Raw genomic sequence first — 21,524 nt, 5'->3', positions numbered from 1 at the left:
GTAAATTTCATTATTTGAAAACATCAAATATCATACAGATAGATTAAATAATTTCTGAGTGGTTTCAGGGAATGATGCATAGTTAGGCTCAACCACGTTGGGGTATGGGACTGCTTTTAATGCACCCTTTAGTAATTGTTGCCTGAAAATTATATGAATTAGGCCATTATAAAATTAACTTATTGATGCTTAAACCATTTAGGATTTCCTTTACCTCACACAGAAAGAACCTATTTCTTATCTTTGTATGTTTCATCCTATTTTATCATTGTAGCCCCTGACTATCCCCCAACAAGTCTGTATTTCCAAAAAGCATTCCCCCTTATGCCTTTGAATGCTTGTGAACACTTACCTGATTGAACACATCTCTATATGATTTCATTTATTACAACCGCGGTTCATAGAGATCGTCAAACATCTGCGCCACTCTTTCTTCATTAAATATTTTAAAACATCTACCACTTTGATCAAGCATTTAGTCACACATTAACATTTTCTTCTTATCTGTGCCTAAACATGCACTGATGAAGTGCATTAAGATATTTATTCTATCTTTAAAGCCCTTTGTAAAATTACATGATAGCTACTGTATTCAGTTGTGGTTTGAATAAATTTTGTTGGAACTGAATGAACAACTTTATTAAAAGGTTCAATAATTTTAATTTTAAAATACATAATTTTAGGAATATAAAGACATACTCAGTGGCCATTATATTAGGTACACCTGCTCCCATTAATGCAAATATCTAATCAGCCAATCATGTGGCAGCACTTCAATGCATACAGGCATGCAGACATGGTCAAGAAGTTGAGTTGTTCACACCAAATATTGGAGTAGGGAAGAAATATGAGCTAAGTGACTTTGACTGTGGAGTGATTGCTAAACCATTAGACCATAAGATGTAGGAAGACAATCAGGCCATTTGGCCCATTGAGTCTGCTCAGCCATTTCATCATGGCTGATCCATTTCCCGCTCAGCTCCAATTTCCTGCCTTCTCCCTATATCCCTTCATGCCATGACTAATCATGAATTTATCAATCTCTGCCTTAAATATGCCTAATGTCTTGGCCTCCACAACTGCTTGTGGCAACAAAATCCTTAGATTTATTACTCTCTGGCTCAGGAAATTCTTCCTCATCTCCATTCTAAATGGACATCCCTTTATTCTGCAGTTGCGTCCTCTGCATTTCGACTCCCTCACCATACCCCACCATAGGAAACTTTCTCTCCATATCCTCTCTGTTGAGGCCATGCAGCATTCAATATGTTTCAATGAGATCCCCTCATTCTTCAGAATTCTAGTGAATACAGGCCCAGGGCCATCAAACACTCCTCATATGATAGGCCTTTCCATCCTGGAATCATCTTAAATTGGTGCTATTCGGGGCGGTTTGAGTATCCCAGAAACAGCTGAACTCCAGGGATTTTCACACACAATAATCTCTAGAGTTTACAGAGAATGGTGTGAAAAACAAATATACATATCGAGTGAGCAGCAGTTCTGAGGGTGAACCACCTTGTTAATGAGAGAGGTCAGAGGAAAATAGCCAGGATGGCTTAAGCTAACAGGAAAGTGACAGTAACTCAAATAACCATGTGTTACAACAGAGGTGTGCAGAAGAGCATCTCTGAATGCACAAGCGCATGGGCTACAGCAGAAGAAGACTACACTGGGTTTCACTCCTGTACTTAATAAAGCGGTCACTGAGCGCAAGTAAATACCAATACTTATTTAATAGTGATATTTACTGATGCCAGTTCTGTAATTATCGGTGCTGATCACATTCGATAGAAACATCTAAACAAGTGAGATGTGTAGTGCTTCTGCAAAGCTTTTACCAGTTGCACGATCTTGTGAAATATCTGTTGAATCTGTAAAAATGAAGCATTACCAAACAGGGCAGTGTGACCTTAAAGGGTGAATGTGGTTCTTAACCCACCCTTATCTCTGATTCATCAGCATTGTTACTGTTAGATTTTTTTGAGATAATTCTGGACAGGTATTTGAGTACTTATCATCAGAGAGAGCACTGAGCTTTGTAATTCTGCATCAGAACTGTGCTCAATCTAAATGTTGTTTTATTTAATAGATCTATGGGCATGGTAGGGGACATAACCGGGAAGATGATTCGGGTCAGTCAGCTAGCACTAAATAGACTAAGAGTAATTATTATGCTCAAAGGCTGGGTGGTCAGCACATGCGACACAGTCTTTAACAGTCAGTGAGACTCACTGGCTATCAGAGTTGTTACTGCTGTTGGGGCAATTGAATATCTCTGGAATTCACCTGTATTCAATGATACTTAGACCTTTAATTTTCTACTGAAATAATTTCAAAGACATTTAATAAATTAGTTTTTGCTTACGTTGAACACAAAAAAAGAGTCACATATGGAAAAATAATTTAAAAATAAAGCAATTGCAATTAATAATAACTATAAACTATAGTCATATGTTTCATAGCATCTGTTCTCTTGCATTCATCCTAACGAAGATTGCCCTGAAGTCCAGGGAAATTCACACTATCATTTTGAACTCTATAATAGTCTCACCAAAGCAGCACAGATGGCAGGACAGAGCAGTATGCCTCCCAGCATAGGCCTATGGCGTAATTGGAAATGGCACTTCAAAAGGGAACATGTCCTAGTCTTAGTACTGGCATCAGGTCAGAAGATTCTGGCCATTATCTTTATTTTCCATATTATTTTCTTTATTTTCTGTTGACTCAAGTTCCTTTAAGTATCTATGTTCTGTAATTTGCAGCTCTATTCCCAGTGGTCAAACATTTTCAATTGGAACATTGACAGTACTCCATTTAAAATAATTCAGCTTCCCCTTGGCATTTTAATCAGAAAACCTCAGCCAATTAGTTTTCTGAAGTAGATGGAAAGAAGATTAAACTGTGTGAAATTTTGCCTTGAGACTGGAAATAACTAAGCAAATTCTTTAAGATGTTAATCTAACATTGTAATCTACATTATTCAATGCTAACCAGTTGATTTTGATAAATTAAATTTCCTTGTTCCCAAATGGAATATATTGTAATGTTCCATGAAGTATTTGATCATTTTCCCTTGCAGCATACAAACTCATTTTGCGCCATCTATTTGCCCGGCTCCATTACACAATAATTAATACAACATTAAATCAATTTCTGTTTTAACTATCAGGCTCTTTAACCACAATTGATAACTTCACTCAACTTCACTCACTCCATCACTGAACAGTTTCCACAACCTATGAACTCCCGCTCAAGGATTCTTCATCTCATGTTCTTAATATTTATTGCTTATTTGTTATTATTATTTTTTCTCTCAGTTAAAGATGGTAAATCCTGAGGTTTAGGCATAGCCAAGTATGCTCATTCTTCAATTTCTAGTAACTTTCAGACTATTCTAGTGGTGTTTAGTATTGTGACTTTCTGGAGATTTACATAAATATTGCTGTGTAGCCCTAATTGTTTAATACTATTGTGTAGTGACTTTGGGATGACACCAGTTGTAGATATTACTATTGGAGCAATGTATACCCTGTTCATATTTCAAAGTCTTTCAATTTCCTCTTTTAATTCATCATATTTCTGGTGGTTTTTTTTCACTTACTTAGTTCTATAAGTTAAGTGTGTTTGGAACAGTTATATCTATTAAATAAGTTGTCCTTGCTTGTTTATCCTGTTTGATTATATCCAGACAGTTATTATGGATTGTCCTCTCTGTAACAGTGGATTGGTCAGGTCATAATATAATTTGTAGGATTCTGACTCTTAAACAGGATCAGGCTTTATTTATGTGGTTTCTTTTATGAGTTTGTATTTTAAGGCAAGATTTTGGTGAATGATGTTTGTCACTTGATTATGCCTGTGTAAGTAATCAGATTGAGTTAAACTGCTGCAGGATCCTTTAATGTATTGGATTGCTTCTGGCTTTTCTTGGCATTTTCTGCATTTATTGTCTTGAATTTGTTGGTCCTTTATTATGTATTTTTGATATTTCTTTGTGTTAGCCACCTGATTCTGTGTTGCCACAAGGAACACTTCTGTTTCTGGGAAGAGGTCTCCAACTCTGAGCCAGACGTTGGACATTTCCTTATCGACATCTGGTCTGCTCAGATAGTGGGATCTCTTCCATGGAGGCTCATGATCATCCTTTGATTAACTTTTTCTTCAATAGTGATAATTTCTTCAATTTTCTGGGTTGTGCTCTCACTTAAGTTTGGTGATGTGTACTTCTTATCAGAATTGCATAGGCTCACATGGAGTGCTGACTCCTGTTTTTGTTGATGAAAATATATCCTTATAAGTTTATCTGACTGTTGTGTAGATTTTTAATATCTGTTATTCCTCTTCTCCCTTCTGTCCTTGATGGTGTTAAATCTAAATGCATTGGAATGTACATAATATTTTCTGAAATTTGTCATTTCAGTTCTTATTTTTCTTTGTAAATTTTCCAGATCAGTTTTGGACCAATATATTATGCCAAAAGAATACATTAGTATAGGTATAGTGAAAGTATTTATTGTCCTTGTTATATCTTTACTGTTGAGCTCTGTTTGGCAGATTTTATTAAGCCTTGAAGTAAATTCAATCAAAAGTTTTTCCTTTATCACAGTATGATCTACGTACTTTGCTTGTTCATATATGTTTTGGATTCTTCCATGTATGTATTGTATCCTGTTGTTCTGATTTGTATTCTATTATCGTTATTGTACCTTTCTTTATGTTTAATATTCTGCACTTACCAGTACAAAGTTCATATTTATATCTTTAGAAAATAGTTCTACTATTTGAATTAATTGCTTTAGCTTTACTAATTATCGAATGTATAGAAGATGTGTCAAAGTACAATTTGTTTTGTTGTCTCTCATCTGATACTTTATTTTTGTCTGATTCAGTAAATTAGAGAGCGGGTTTAAAGCAAAACAGAACTGTAGTGGGCTTAGAGAGCCAGCCTAGAAAATGCTTCGGTTTGTTTTGATAATGGTGGTTGTTCTTGTTTGGTTATTAATAGATAGAGTGTCTGTAGTACACCGATGCTTCATAAGATGGTGAAGAAATTTCACATAGTTTGCGCAGTTTATATATATTTAGAACTTCTATTACCCATGAGTGTGGGACAGATTCAAATGCTTTTTAGTAGTCAATATAGCAACATGAAAGATTTCTACTTCTCTGCTGGATTTGTTTTAAAATGACAGAATCTATTATCAGTTGTTCTTTACATCCTTTCATACTTTTAGGACATTCTTTCTGCTCTTCTGTAAGTATATTGTTGCTATCTAAATCAGTGGTGATTATTATTATTATTATTATTTGTTTTTTTCTTTTTGTGTTTGCACAGTTTGTTGTCTTTTAAACATTGGCTGTTTGTGTCCTGTTATGTGCGGTCTTTCATTGATTCTATTGTGCTTCTTGTATTTACTATGAATGCCCATGAGAAAATAAATCTCATGTGGTGACATATATGTAATTTGATAATAAATTTACTTTGAACTTCTGAACTTTGAAATTACCTGCTCTTTTGTGGAGAGGAGATTATTTTAACTTCTATTGTTTAACGGCTATTAACTTTGCTCTCAGACTGCCTATTTATATTCCTAGTATATAATATGTGCTTTACAATATTAAGCAAAACTAAAGGGAAATGATATTCTGTAGATTTCTGAACTGTGTTACAAGAATGGTAACCCATCATGCATTGGCATCCAGAATTCTGATCATTTCTACTACTTAAAAATCACACTTATTTTGGTATTTAGAAGAAAATTCAAAGCTTCATCAAAGAACAAAAATATGGTACAGTTCCTATACTTAATGCAGAATTACTCACAGACACATTCAATAAATTTGTGTGGAGAACTGCACCTGGGCCAGTTTCAGTGTATGAATCATTTTCTCTCTTAGCTGCTTGTAAACATTCCAGGCCAAATTAAACCAGAAAATAGACCTTTGCAAGATTGTATTGCTTGTGTAGAGTTTCAATGAACAACCGAAAATCAAGCCTTGAAGTGCTGCGTTCCTAATGTTATGTTCTACTCAATAATTTAGTTGACCTTCAACGGCAAATCAAGTGTTCATCTCATCCATTTCACTGATTCTTCTCCGACAGAGCTATATTGCATCATTAGCCTTAACCGGCTCCGATCTACCCACTACCGTGATGGGGTCAGCTTAAAAACAGAAGTGCTAATTATGCTCCACTTAATAGCTTAGGATTCAAACCTATGTTGTTTTATTAACCGCCGGTGTCTTCCCCATTACACATCAACATTGCTGAAACTAAATCAGCAAGCTCATTGAATTCGACTTGCAACTTTTTTACCTGTGATAAATGAGAGTGTACCTTTGGAGTATTGACTTAGAAAATGTGATCCTATTTGTTGAGGCTACACTTCATTTTCTACATGAGAGGGGCGTATGTTGAAGGAAACCTTAAACTAAATTATGGAACATAAACAAGCACCATCACCAATTCTAGTCAGTTTATTATATTTTCTAGATCAGGAGTGTCCAAAGACCTCTTGCTTAATGGGATTGCTTCATAGCATAAAAATAGTTGGGACCCCCCTCACCCCCAGATCCAGAGGCTTGTGTCTGAAAAAAAAGTTATTGCTTTTGAAGTTCTTCAATGGATCCAATCTGCAATACCCTTTAGATATGAAAAACACTCTCCCATACCCTTAGTTAGGCAAAATGTTGTCTAGAACAAAATTTTAAAGTTCACTCAGATTTCCTCTTTCTTTTTCAGCTGTAGTGAATCTGAGATTGCAGGAAGAGAAGTGTAGCAGAATAATATCTGGCACATAATTCCCATGGTAGAACACAGGCCTGGGTTATCCATTACAAAGCCAGCAAACACCAGTAGATTTAAACAAAAGAGTCACCTGAGAATCAGGATCTTAATGGCTCCTCTTGAAAAGTTACATGCTGATGTGTTGTCCCTTGGTAGCAGCAAGACTAATATTTTGGACCTGCGCCATGGTACGTGTACAGGGTTGAGCAGTTATAAATGCTGGTTCAGACAATAGCAGAGATACTTGCACAAAAGAATCTGCTTTAGCTCCTGGATGAATCATTTCAGAATATCTTGATCAAAACAGAACAAGAATCAATTTCTGACAGTTTGTTGCAACTGATAATCTGTTCCAAAGACTGAATAAATTACTACAGCAAGGAAAGATTGCCTCTGACCATGCTTAGTGCTTGAATAGGATCTTTTGCAACTAAGATGCTGAATTTCTGCACGTGGGTCTGAAGTTCACTAAATAACTGCTCCAGGACGACAAGAAAGGAGGAATCGTTCTGGGCTGCAGCTGGATTAGCAGGAATATGTGCACACAAATCCCAGCCGCAACACAATGAGTGAGGTTTAAACGGGAAGCAGCGCCTCCATCAGATGGTCTGTCAGTCATTGTACTTCCTGGCACAACTCCAAATTACACTTTCTGAAGGAAAGTATACCACAGCTGTTAATCTTCTAACATCAGTAGAATTACTGTTATATTGGTTAGAAAATAACTTCTAGCATTTGACATGATACACAAAAAACATCATTCATTTCATTCTTTTATCATGACATAGGAGGTATTCAGCCTATCTAAGGTATGCTAGTTCAGATACAGCATACCCAAAAGTTCCACTTCTCCACCTATTTCCCTGCAACCTGATCTCAATCACATGCTCATCAACTCCATGTGATGCTCCTGCCACCTTCTCAGAGAACTTATAGTAGCCAACTAGTTCACAAAATCAGAATTTTTGCAGAACGCGGGAAGAAACGGGAGAATCTGCTTGGTCACAAAGAAGTTGTGGAAAACCTTACAAAGTCAGCAGCACGGTTCAGGGCTGAATCTGGATTGCAGCGGCACTACCTGCCGCACCGCTATTCAGACTGACAGTAAATCAGCAAAGTACATTGCAGAGAATTAAATACATCACTGTTATCTCTGCAGTACAAGTAAATACTATTCCCTTTAGAAAAGGTCAAACTTGTTCTGATTTATTGTCGCTAAGAATGGTTCCACATAGTGATGAAATTTACAAAGCTAAACTGCAGACTGGCCCGGTTACGCTTTAGCAGGAAGGTGTTGTATTTTTAGCTCTCTGTACGAGGCAATAAAAAACATGCAATAGAATGTTTTTGAAATATCATTCACATGCCTTGTGTAAAACAAATATTTTGAAAGAAATTAGCCTGAATAGTAAAAGAAGAACGACAAGTGATGTCAATACATGGCAAGACAGGCAGTTATAGAGAGGAAAAAATCAGTCAGTAGTTTAGGAACATCTCATTTTGATATAAGTGATCAACCTGAGAGGCCCTCCGCTGGTCGGGATGGACCATGGATAGTACATCCAAGCTGACTCAGTCATACACAAGCCGGGATAATATGATGTCCAGAACGAGCTGTTGCCCATGTAGCTGGCTCCCCCTCTCCACACAGCTGATGAATCCAAAAGAAGGCAGAGACCGATACAGTTTGACAACAGCGGAGTTGCCAGTCAATGTTGAATTCAACATGGGATTGCCTTAGGGACTTGAGCTCCAGATTTTTTCTCGGAGCTCTGGATTTTTCCTCAGGGTTCATTCTCAAAGCCTCCCTCATGAGAGGGTGCAGCTGCAAGGCAGGGGAAGTTTGAGATCAGAGTTTTATTTCTCCTAGATAAGCTGCCATCCACAGCTGACAAGACCCATCTGCCCTTAATCAACTTGACACGTTAACAATACCAAAAATTGCATATGTTGGAAAGCTGAAATAAAAATCAGAAAATAGAAACATAGTAACATAGAAAACCTACAGCACAATATAGGCCCTTCGGCCCACGAAGTTGTGCCAAACATGTCCCTACCTTAGAAATTACTAGGCTTACTTATAGCCCTCTATTTTACTAAGCTCCGTGTACCTATCTAAAAGTCTTTTAAAAGACCCTATGGTATCTGCCTCCACCACCATTGTCGGCAGCCCATTCCATGCACTCACCATCCTCTGAGTAAAAAACTTACCTCTGACATCTCTGTACCTACTCCCCAGCACCTTAAACCTGTGTCCTCTTGTGACAACCATTTCAGCCCTGGGAAAAAGCCTCTGACTATCCACACGATCAATGCCTCTCATCACCTTATACACCGCTATCAGGTCACCTCTCATCCTCCGTCACTCCAAGGAGAAAAGGCCGAGTTCACTCACCCTATTCTCATAAGGCATGCTCCCCAATCTAGGCAACATCCTTGTAAATCTCCTCTGCACCCTGTCTATGGCTTCCACATCTTTCCTGTAGTGAAAACTGAGCACAGTACTCCAAGTGGGGTCTGACCAGGGTTGTACATAGCTGCAACATTACCTCTCAGCTCCTAAATTCAATTCCACGATTGATGAAGGCCAATACACTATATGCCTTCTTAACCACAGAGTCAACCTGCACAGCTGGTCTGAGCGTTCTATGGACTCAGACCCCAGGATCCCACTGATCCTCCACACCGCCAAGAGTCTTACCATTAATACTATATTCTGCCATCATATTTGACCTACCAAAATGAACCACTTCACACTTATCTGGGTTGAACTCCATCTGCCACTTCTCAGCCCAGTTTTGCATCCTATCAATGTCCCGCTGTAACCTCTGACAGCCCTCCACACTATCCACAACATCTCCAACCTTTCTGTTATCAGCAAACTTACTAACCCATCCCTCCACTTCCTCATTCAGGTCATTTATAAAAATCACGAAGAGTAAGGGTCCCAGAACATATCCCTGAGACACCCCACTGGTGACAGATCTCCATGCAGAATATGACCCATCTACAACCACTCTTTGCCTTCTGTGGGCAAGCCAGTTCTGGATCCACAAAGCAATGTCCCCTTGGATCCCATGCCTCCTTATTTTCTCAATAAGCCTTGCATGGGGTACCTTATCAAATGCCTTGCTGAAGTGCATATACACTACAGCTACTGCTCTTCCTTCATCAACGTGTTTAGTCACATCCTCAAAAAATTCAATCAGGCTCGTAAGGCAGGACCTGCCCTTGACAAAGCCATGCTGACTACTCCTAATCATATTACGCCTCTCCTAATGTTTATAAATCTTGCCTCTCAAGATCTTCTCCATCAACTTACCAACCACTGAGGTAAGACTCACTGGTCTGTAATTTCCTGAGCTATCTCTACTCCCTTTCTTGAATAAAGGAACAACATCCACAACCCTCCAATATTCTGGAACCTCTCCCATCCCCATTGGTGATGCAAAGATCATTGCCAGAGGCTCAGCAAAATGTTGGAAATTCTCAGTAATCTTGGTGACATCTGTAGAATAAGAAGCAAAGCTAATGACTGAGGTCCAGCGCTGAGAAAGTGAGAAATCAGGATAGCTTTAATTTGGAAACTGAGTTCAATTTAGTATTTCTTACAGCATCTAGAATATAGAACATAGAAATCTACAGCACATTACAGGCCCTTCAGCCCACAATGTTGTGTCAACTATGTAATCTACTCTAGCAGCTGGCTAGAATTTCCCTACCTCATAGTCTTCTATTTTCCTAAGCTCCATGTACCTATCAATGAGTCTCTTGAAAGGCCCTGTCGTATCCACCTCTACTATCGTCGCTGGCAGTGCATTCCATGCACCCACCATTCTCTGTGTGAAAAACTTACCTCTGACATCCCCTTGTACCTACTTCCAAACACTTTAAAACTAAGCCTCCTTGTGTTAGCCACTTCAGCCCTGGGAAAAAAGCCTCTGACTATCCACACTATCTGATTGATATTCTGACGAGGAAACTCTGAGAAAACAAAAATAGGAAATGCAGACATTGCAAAATGCAGGTCTGAGTGTAGAAAACTCAGACCAAAAGGTAAATATCCAGCAGATTCGGCAGTGTCTGAGGAGACAGAAATGCTCAATTAATAGTAGAGGTAGATAATCTAGCAGTAGAGGTGGCCAGTACTGATATAAACAAAGAAAACTGTTTGTCTGAAAACGTAGAATTCACTATTAAATCTGAAAAATTGCAAATCCCCAGACAAAAATTGTAGTTTGTTATTAATGCAAGAGATGTGGGGTTCACAGGCTGAGCCAGCATTTACTTTTCTGTCAATAATTGCCTTTGAGAAGGTGGTAGTGAGCTGCAGATTTACACCAATGTTGCTGAGGACCGATTCCAGGAATGTGACCCAGTGATAATGAAGGAACAATGGTGTATTTCCATATCAGCTCTATAAATCTTTATAGGGCCCCTGCCCCCTCCTTCTTCAGTCCTGACGAAGGGTCTCGGCCCGAAACGATGACTGCTCATTTCAACGGATTCTGCCAGACCTGCTGAGTTCATCCAGCTTGTTTGTACGTGTTGACAAGATTTCCAGCATCTGCAGATTTTCTCGTGTAAAGTTCATGAGTTTGGGGGCGCTCTCTGAGATGGGCTGCTGGAATGAATCTTGTAGATAGTGCAACTAACAACTACTGAGCAGAGGTGGTGGAATGAGGGAATGGTTGTGGTTGGGGTGTCCAACAAGTGGGCTTCCATATCCTATATGATATAAAACTTCTTGAAAGTTGTTGAATCTGCACTCTTCTGGGTGAGTCAAGAGTATTCCATCACACTTCAGGCTCGAGCCTCACAGATGCTGGACAGCTTTTGGGATTTAGGAGCTGGATTATAGCCTCTGACCTACTCTTGTAGATGTGTCGTCTACAATGCTAGTCAATTAGTTCTTGTCAATGGTAAGCTTTTAGATATTGATAGTGAGGCATTCAGTAATAGTAATACTATTTAAAGTGGGGGAGTAATAGCTAGATTTTATTTTGTTGGATATTGTCCTTGCCTGTCAAACCGGGCTTGGATATTTTCCAGGTCTTGCTGCATTTGGACGTATACTGCTCCTTTATCTGAGCAGCCATGACTGCTGCTGAATATTGTTCAATCATCAGAAGGAGCTGAGGAGTTGGAGTCGGGTCTATGATGCTACCTAGATCAGAAATGTCCTGTGACCGAGCTGATTGACTTTCTGCCATCAAAACTATCTTTCTTTGTGGTAAGTATGGATCTAACTAACAGGGGCTTTCCTCTAATGATTAAACCCATATTTAGCACAACAGTGAACAATGGTTAAACCGACTTCAGTTTAACCAGGGCTTCTTGATTCCACAATTATAGTCATGGAGTGATGCAACATGAAAACAGGCTCCTTGGCCCAGCCATCCATGCCCACCATTTCCCACTTTTGGCCTAGGATCAAATGTTATCTTGATGTGAAGGGCAGCTACTTTCACTGCTGCGGAGTTCAGCTGTTTTATCCATACTTAACATCAATTACTCATGTTCCACAAGTGTATGTTATGCCTCATTGGATCACTGCCAGGCAACTGAAAGCTCAAGATCATCCTTGTGGAGTGAATGAAAGCAAAACCATCACCCAATCTGTCTTTGATATTTCCATTACAGGGAGACCATATTATGGGCTCCAAATGGAGGTGATAGAAGTTGTGAAAGATGGTGCATTGATTGTGAGAACTGATAGGGTGGAACGTAAGGACCAAGAGAACTCTAACCTTGTACTAGCTAATAGACAGAAGGTGAGAAAATAGGTGAAGCACAGTCAAGAGCTCTGTTAATAAGGCTACAGGGGAAGTGAGAACTGGGGAAAATGTTATTGGAGAGGCATGTTTGCTGAAAATCTTATCATCAGAGTGGATCTGATGGAAACAGAGGGACTGGGAGAATGGAAAGCAATGAAGTGTGGAGGGAAGAATGGGCAGGATAGCTGTGGGATTCCATAAGCTCATAATGAATACCTATTTTACCTATTTATAGCCTGAGACGAAGAGGTCCAGGAAGCTTCAATGATGAACTGTGTGGAAAGTGGCACCAAAGTGATGATATTTCCAGTTCTGACTGAGTGCAAGGAACAAGAATGTACCAGAAAAACCGTTGATGGAGGAGGCCTCACTCACTCTATATATCCCAGAGAAAAACACACATAGTTTGGACCCAGGACAATACCTCATAATTACACTTAGAATCTACAGAAAATAAGCCAAGTTGTTGAATGTGAGAAGAGTTAAACAAGGTGAATGAGTGTCTTGGTGCTGGGGACTGATTGTACCTTGATTTAAGGAAGAAGCAGAGGGTCCCTCTGTAAGATGAAGGTGGATAAACTGTACATCAAATGTAAAGATGAGATAGTTGGGATGAAGTAAATGGAAATTGTGAAAGCAGATGGCATAAACAGTGTCACAAAAGTAAAAGAGAATGTAAGGGGAAGAATTAAAAGTAGAATATTAAAGGCTGGGTGATTTGCTGTATTCAAACTGTGGAGGGAATATCTCTCAAGAAAGTGAAGAATTAACTTATTTTGTATTGTGTGGTATGCAGAGTATTTCTCATGTTTTCTGTACTTATCTATGTTGTACCTATTTTTTGACAACTATTCCTGTGTTGAGATGGATAAAGATCCAGGTTAAAATACAAAATGTTGACTTCTGTATGATTTCTAAATGTATTAAAATGATACTAAATGTGTTCTTTCTACTTTGTTCAGTGGGAGTTTTCTTACTTTTGAGTCAGCAGATTGCAGGTTCAATTCATATTCCAGAGACTTAAAGTTGATATCAGAGCTGTCATATCAATGGAAGCTGGAGACCGCTATCTTTTGCATGAGACATTAAACTAAATCTACCACAGAAGCACAATCAGATTAAGCATGGATTTTCTGGGCTACTTCATTGAATGGAAATGCTAATTCTATTGAAAATCCAGAGCACCTGATAGGAATCTGATCGAGGATCATCTGTGGAGGCTATTGTGCATGTAGCTATGCATGAGTCAGCATGCAGTGGACATTTGGCACCACTGCTACAATCTAGGCTACGTCCACACTAGACCGGATAATTTAGAAAACGCCAATTTCACGTAAAAACATAAGCGTCCACACCAGGCGTCTTTGAAAATACCTCCGTCCACATTAAAATGGGTATTTGGACAAACCTCCTCCTACTGGGCATGCGCAGGACACATCTACAGAAAACAAGTGACGTGTTTGGTGTCGAATCTCGCCATGAAAGACTTGGTGCACGTTTGTCCAGTAACAGACTAGAAAAACTTTAAAGGAAATTGCTTAATGATGGTCAGCTATTGACTCTCACGCAGGAGGACTTAAAACTTAAAAAACAAATACTGGAGCATATGGAGCAACCGACAGGGAGTTCACGGACAGTATTGGAAACATTTCCTACAGCCATAGTCTCTTCACCAATGAAAGGGACGACATCTACAACTAAATGCAATGAGGCTTGTTACTGGGCAAAAGTGAAATTTGCTGTTACCTCATTTGTTAGCCCTTATTTTTGCTATGTCTTTCTGTATTATTTTTCTGTATTTAACATGTGCAATAAAACAAGTTACTGGGCAGAAGTGATTTTATTTTTACTTGAGTAAAAGGGAAACTTACAATTTTCCTTTTTTGGTCTATGCCAAACATAAGCTACTACTTAAAAATGACAAACATGAGGAAATCTGCAGATGCTGGAAATTCAAACAACAACACACACAAAATGCTGGTGGAACACAGCAGGCCAGGCAGCATCTATAAGGAGAAGCGCTGTCGACATTTCGGTCCGAGACCCTTCGTCAGGACTAACCGAAAGGAAAGATAGTAAGAGATTTGAAAGTAGTTGGGGGAGGGGGAAATGCAAAATGATAAGAGAAGACCGGAGGGGGTGGGATGAAGCTAAGAGCTGGAAAGGTGATTGGCGAAAGTGATACAGAGCTGGAAAAGGGAAAGGATCATGGGATGGGAGGCCTCAGGAGAAAGAAAGGTGGGGGGAAGCACCAGAGGGAGATGGAGAACAGGCAAACAATTAAATATGTCAGGGATGGGTTAAGAAGGGGAGGAGGGTCATTAACGGAAGTTTTTAGGATCCTCAGAAGGTCCAAATTGAGAAGCTCGAATTTGGGATCCTCAGAAAAATGGCATTTGGATGTAGTGACAATTGCATCTATTGAATGTTTGCACAAACAATACATTGATAAAGCACCTTGTTAAATGTATAAAACATGTCTGCATCAGTGTTATCTTGTACTTCCACACAATGTTACATTAGGCTGTTACACATTTATTGTCAGAGAAGTACTTGTATAAATAGGTAAACCACCTTCATACAAGCAAGGACAGAAAACAGGGCAAAGTGAGTATACTTATTTATTCAGTAAGTTATGGGTCAAAGTATTTGGTGAGTACATTTCTAACTCTTCTGGCTTTAGTCTCGTTGCCGTCTATTCTGAAATTGTTAGGTTGTGTGGGGTGTTGAAATTCTCTGTCATACTGCAAAGTTGCAGTAACATTCTGCTCAGGGGCAGGCACTCCTCAGTGCCCTACCATTTACCTTGTATGTTCTATCTTGGTTTTTCCTTCCAAAGTGCAATACCTCACACTTGTCTGTATTAAACTCCATCTGCCATTTTTCAGCCCATTTTTCCAGCTGGTCCAGATCCCTCTGCAAGCTTTGAAAACCTTCCTCACTGTCCACTTCACTTCAAACTTTGTATCATCAGCAAATTTGCTGGTCCAATTTACCACATTTTCATCTAGATCATTGATACAGATGACAAATAACAATGGACCCAGCACTGACCCCTGTGGCACACCACTAGTCACAGGCCTCCACTCAGAGTAGCAATCCTCCACTACCACTCTCTGGCTTCTTCCTTTGAGCCAATGTCTAATCCAATTTACTACCTCACCATGTAAATCTAGCGACTGAATCTTTCTAACTAACCTCCCATGCGGGACCTTGTTAAAAGCCATACTGAAGTCCATGTAGACAACATCCACTGCCTTCCTTTCATCCACTTTCATTTGTGTTTCTTAATAGTTACTAGTGCATACCAAGTGGCTTCAGGTGAAGCCAGATCTTTGCCTTGACTCTTGCTTTGTCTTTAATACAGCATTTTAGAACCTGTGAATCTGTCAATCTGCTCCACTTGAAGCTGTGCAGGACAGGGTCAGTTATCAAGGGATGAGGCAACAAGTGTGAACAATATGTCAGAAATAGGAAGCACTGGATGCAGTTCTCAGTTCCATTTCCCTCCTGACACATGTCCACTCACACCTCTGGTACATAAGTAAACTGGTTCATATTAGTTGAGAACACATATTCTGACCTGTTCATTTGAGTTCAGGCTTCTCTCTATTACAAATGCACAGTTCAACCCTCACCACAAACTATACCTGTCCACCTCTCAGCAACTTCCACCGCCTTGCTTGAAAGCCCAATTCATATTCATATCAGCTCATTATCAGATTAACGGGCACATTTGAAATCCTGTCCAAGGTTATTTGGGGAAATGGAGAGATAAAACATATTTGAAATGTTCCTTTCATGAACATTGACAGCTGCCTTCCAAAAGGATTGACATTCACATTTGAAATTGCCATTTCAGCACAGAGCTGGTGTTATGGCTAAATAAGGCAGATGTAATGCAGAACTCACCAATTGTTGAAATTGAATTTAAAAAAAAATCTGGGCAAATGAGTGAGACAATAAAATATGTAAAAGAATTATTTGGCTGGTAACAGAAACCTTGCATAAACAATTTCAACTTCTTCAGATTATGAAAGCAAAAATTAGCTGAATTTGTTTTTTATTTAATTGTCAGGATGTTTGAAATTCTTCTGTTAGTGGCAAAATTAAAGATATTTCTGCCTGATAAAGTTCACTCAGTGACAAAGTAAGGACTTCATTCAGCAGATGACTATATTTGAATAAACTAATTCAATTGTATGCATAAATATTAGTTTGGATAGTGACCTCCTACACCAAAAACTTTCAAAAATATAAACCAGGAAAGGTTGAGCTTTGCAAATAGAATATATAAATACATAATTTTTATATCTCCATGATTTCTGAAGAATTGCATATAAATAGACAAATATTCACAGTTGGATACATATCTTTTATTATAATAATAGAACTGCTTTTCAGTTCTTTGACAAAAAATTTGCTGTGCAATTCTTACATGCCTTCTGCTTTCAGCAGATAAACTTTTCAGTGAATAACAGCACAATGTGATTGTGCATGGAGAAAAAAATAATCCATTTTTAACCAAGAGTTTATTTTGTGAGCTATACACAGCAGACAAAAGACACATACAGTCATGTGACATAATGATGTCCAGTCTGTTAATTGGCTCAAGATATTTCATTAAATCACACTGGGGTCCAACAAGACAAAAGCCCAATATTTTTCAGCACCGATAAGCTGTAACTCTTTAACAGTCGGTATATTAAAAAAATCACTCAAAGTAAGCAACTACAGTCTACAAAATTACTTGCTGTCTCCCATTTTTGTCTAAGACCTGGAAATTTAGACTTCAGGATTGTTTTTGTTTTCTATAAGAAACAGGTATTAAAGTTAACAGGAGATACTGCTGATAACAACTATAACTGACAAAGAAAGATGAGTCTTTGCTAGGTACTTTATGAGGTGGCTCAGAATTATTGCAAGACCCCCAAAATCAATTCATTATTTTGACATGCTGTAACAGTTGTTATGTAGGAAAACACTGCAGCTACTGTATGTCTCATACCAGGAATATCCAAAATGTTGGGAAGTGAAGGAGTTCTTGACCAATATCACATAATGGGCAACAGAGAATTAGCAGAGGTTGTTATATACTGACTAGTTTCCTTACCTACAGAAACAAATCAAACAATGAGATTTACAATTTTTTAGTTCATGATTGACTATTTTACACCATAGTCTGATATGAGTTCCTCCTACAGCCTCTCACATAGAGAAGAGAAAAGGTTTCTTTCATTTTTCAGTGGGAATATCAGCCTTGATTCTACTCCTGAAATGAAAGTGAGCTCAGATAAAAAGAATCATGTGATCATGGAAATTTAGAGGTGCAGGAAGAGACCATTCTGCTATCCTTCCTGTGCTTGTTCCCTCAAAGCTAATCAATAAGCACTTAGACTGAGGCCTCAGTACCTCCCTGTGCAATTGGATCCTCAATTTCCTCACTTGCAAACCCCAGTCAGTACGTATTGGTAGCGACATCTCCTCCACAATCAATATCAGCACAAGTGCACCACAAGGACTTGTGCTTAGCCCCCTGCTCCGCTCATATCATACCTACGATTGTGTGGCCAAGTGTCCTCCAATAACATATTTAAGTTTGCAGACAACACCACTGTTGATGAAGGAATGAAAAGTTCGACATATAGGAGAGAGATTGAAAATTTTGTGGAATGCCCCACATCAACAACTTAATTACTCAAAATCAGCAAAACCAAAGACTCATTACTGACTGCAAGAAGGAGAAGCCAGATTTCTATTAGACAGTCCTCATTAGGGGATCAGAGGTGAGGAGGGTCAGTAACTTTAAATTCCTTGGCTTTCCACATCAGACGATCAGTCCAGGGACCAACAAGTAAGAACCACTGCAAAGACGGCATGACAGCACCTCTACTTTCTCAGAAGTTTATGAAGATTTGCCATGATATCTAAAATTCTGAAAAGTTTCTATAGATGCACAATGGATATTATCCTGACTGACTACATCACAGGCTGGTATAGAAACATCAATGCTCATGAATGGAAATATCTTCAAATAATACTGGATGCAGCACAACCCATCAAGGGCAAAGTCCTTCACATCATTTAGCACATTTACAAGGAGCGCTGCCACAAAATAGCAGCATCCATCATCAAGGAACCCATGATCCAGGCTATGCTCTCTTCTCACTACTACCATTTGTGCAGGAAGTTCAGGAGATTTAGGTCCCAAACTACCAGGTTCAAGAGTAGTTATTACCCCTTCAACCATCAAGTTCTTGAACCAGTGTGGATAACTTCACTCACCTGACTCCACAGCTATAGATTCACTTCCAAGGACTCTATAACTCAGCATTATTTATTTACTTGTTCTTTAAATTGTTTGCGCAATTAGTCTTCTTTTGCACATTGGTTGTTTGTCAGTCTTTGTTAGTTTTTAGTTTTTCATAAAATTTGCTGTATTTCTTTATTTTCTAGTAAATGTCTACAAGAAAACAAATCTCAAGGTAGCATATGGTGATATATATGTATGCTTTGATAACAAATTTACTTTGAACTGGTCAACAAAAAAAATTTGATATTCTAATACACTACAGGTCATGTCTCTTCAACAAAATATCAAAGTATGTTTTAAATGTATTGGCAGTTTCTGCCCCTATCATTCTTTCTGGCAATAATCTACCCCATTGCCTTTAGAACGATTTTACTTCATTTATCTCTTCCCTATTACTTCCACCAGCTACTGTAAATCCATGTTTCCTCATTTTTGACTCCTCTACTAAGGAAAGTTGTTGCTTCCAATTACTATATTAGAGCCATCATATTTGTATCCATCTTAATTATGACCTCCTTCAGTGTCTTCTGTTCCAAAGAAAATACAGACAGCCTGGTTATTTTTCCTCATTGCTATATGTTTCCGGTCCTGATAAAATCTCTGGAAATCTCTGCTGTTTTTTTTCCTCAAGGACAGTCCCATTCTGTGGAGACCAGAATGTGGAGACCAGAACTGCATATTAGAATCAAAATCAGGTTTATTATCCTGCCATGTGACACAAAATTTGTTAACTTAGCAGCAGCAGTTCAATGCAGTAGATAGTAGAACAGAGAGAGAGAAAAAAATAATAAATAAAATTAAAAATAATAATAATTAATAAACAAGTAAATCAAATATGTATTTTGAATAGATTAAAAATAATGTGCCAAAACAGAAATACTGTATATTTTTAAAAAGTGAGATGGTGTCCAAAGATTCAATGTCCATTTAGGAATTGGATGGCAGAGGGGAAGAAGCTGTTCCTGAATTGCTGAGTGTGTGCCGTCAGGCTCCTGTATCTCCTACCCGATGGTAACAGTGAGAAAGGGGCATGCCCTGGGTGCTGGAGGTCCTTAATAATGGACACTGTCTTTCTCAGACACAGCTCCTTAAAGATGTCCTGGGTACTTTGTAGGTTAGTGCCCAAGATGGAGTTGACTAGATTTACAACATTCTGCAGCTTCTTTCGGTCCTGTGCAGTAGCCCCTCCATACCAGACAGTGATGCAGCCCGTCAGAATGCTCTCCATGGTACAACTATAGAAATTTTTGAGTGTATTTGTTGATGTGCCAAATCTCTTCAGCTCCTAATAAAGTATAGCTGCTGTCTTGCCTTGTTTATATCTATACCGATATGTTGGGACCGGGTTAGATCCTCAGAAATCTCAACACTCAGGAACTTGAAGATGCTCACTCTCTCCACTTCTGATCCCTCTGAGGATTGGTGTGTGTTTCTTCATCTTACCCTTCCTGAAGTCCACAATCAGCTCTTTTGTCTTACTGACATTGAGTGCCAGGTTGTTGCTGTGGCACCACTCCACTAGTTGGCATATCTTACTCCTGTACCCCATCTCGTCACCACCAGAGATTCTACCAACAATGGTTGTACCATTAGCAAATTTATAGATGGTATTTGAGCTATGCCTAGCCACACAGTCATGTGTATATAGACAGTAGAGCAGTGGGCTAAGCACACACCCCTGAGGTGACCCAGTGTTGATCGTCAGCGAGGAGGATATGTTATCACCAATCCACACAAATTGTGGTCTTCTGGTTAGGAAGCTGAGGATCCAATTATAGAGGGAAGAACAGAGGCCCAGGTTCTGCAATTTCTCAATCAGGAATCTGGGAATGATAGTATTAAATGTTCAGCTATAGTTGATGAACAGCATCTTAACATTGGTGTTTGTATTGTCGAGGTTGTCTAAAGCAGTGTGGAGAGCCATTGAGATCGCAACTGCCGTTAACCTATTGTGGCAATAGGCAAATTGCAATGGGTCCAGGTCCTTGCTGAGGGAGGAGTTCAATGTAGTCATGACCAACCTCTCAAAGCATTTCATCGCTGTTGATGTGAGTGCTACTGGACGATGGTCATTAAGGCAGCCCACATTATTCTTCTATGGCACTGGTATAATTGTTGCCTTTTTGAAGCAAGTGGGAACCTCCACCCATAGCAGTGAGAGGTTGAAAATGTCCTTGAATACTAGTTGGTTGGCACAGGTTTTCACAGCCTTACCAGGTACTCTATTGGGACCTTCCGCTTTGTGAGGGTTCTTTCTCTTTAAAGACAGCCTAACATCAGCCTCTGAGACAGAGATCACAGGGTCATCAGGTGCAACAGGGATCTTCACAGCTGTAGTTGTGTTCTCCCTTTCAAAGCGGGCATTGAAGGCATTGAGTTCATCTGGTAGTGAATCTACATTGAATAACGCGTGTTCCAGTATAAACTTTCTACTTTTATAACCAATGCTTTTGTTTATAAAGAAAAGCCTTTGCAATCCATTTAAAGCACATTAGCCATTTAGTTTGTTACCTTTAAGATGTTTAACATACCTTTGGATGTTCATTCCAAATTTCTCTGGTCCTTCACACCCCACTTTATACTGCTATTTACTGCAAAGAATTTAGTATTTTCCTTATTCCCCAAGTGCATTACCACATTTCCC

The sequence above is a fragment of the Hemitrygon akajei genome, chromosome 4, assembly GCF_048418815.1.
Source record: "Hemitrygon akajei chromosome 4, sHemAka1.3, whole genome shotgun sequence".
NCBI classification, from domain to species: Eukaryota; Metazoa; Chordata; class Chondrichthyes; order Myliobatiformes; family Dasyatidae; genus Hemitrygon; species Hemitrygon akajei.
This window is presented reverse-complemented; position numbering follows the sequence as displayed.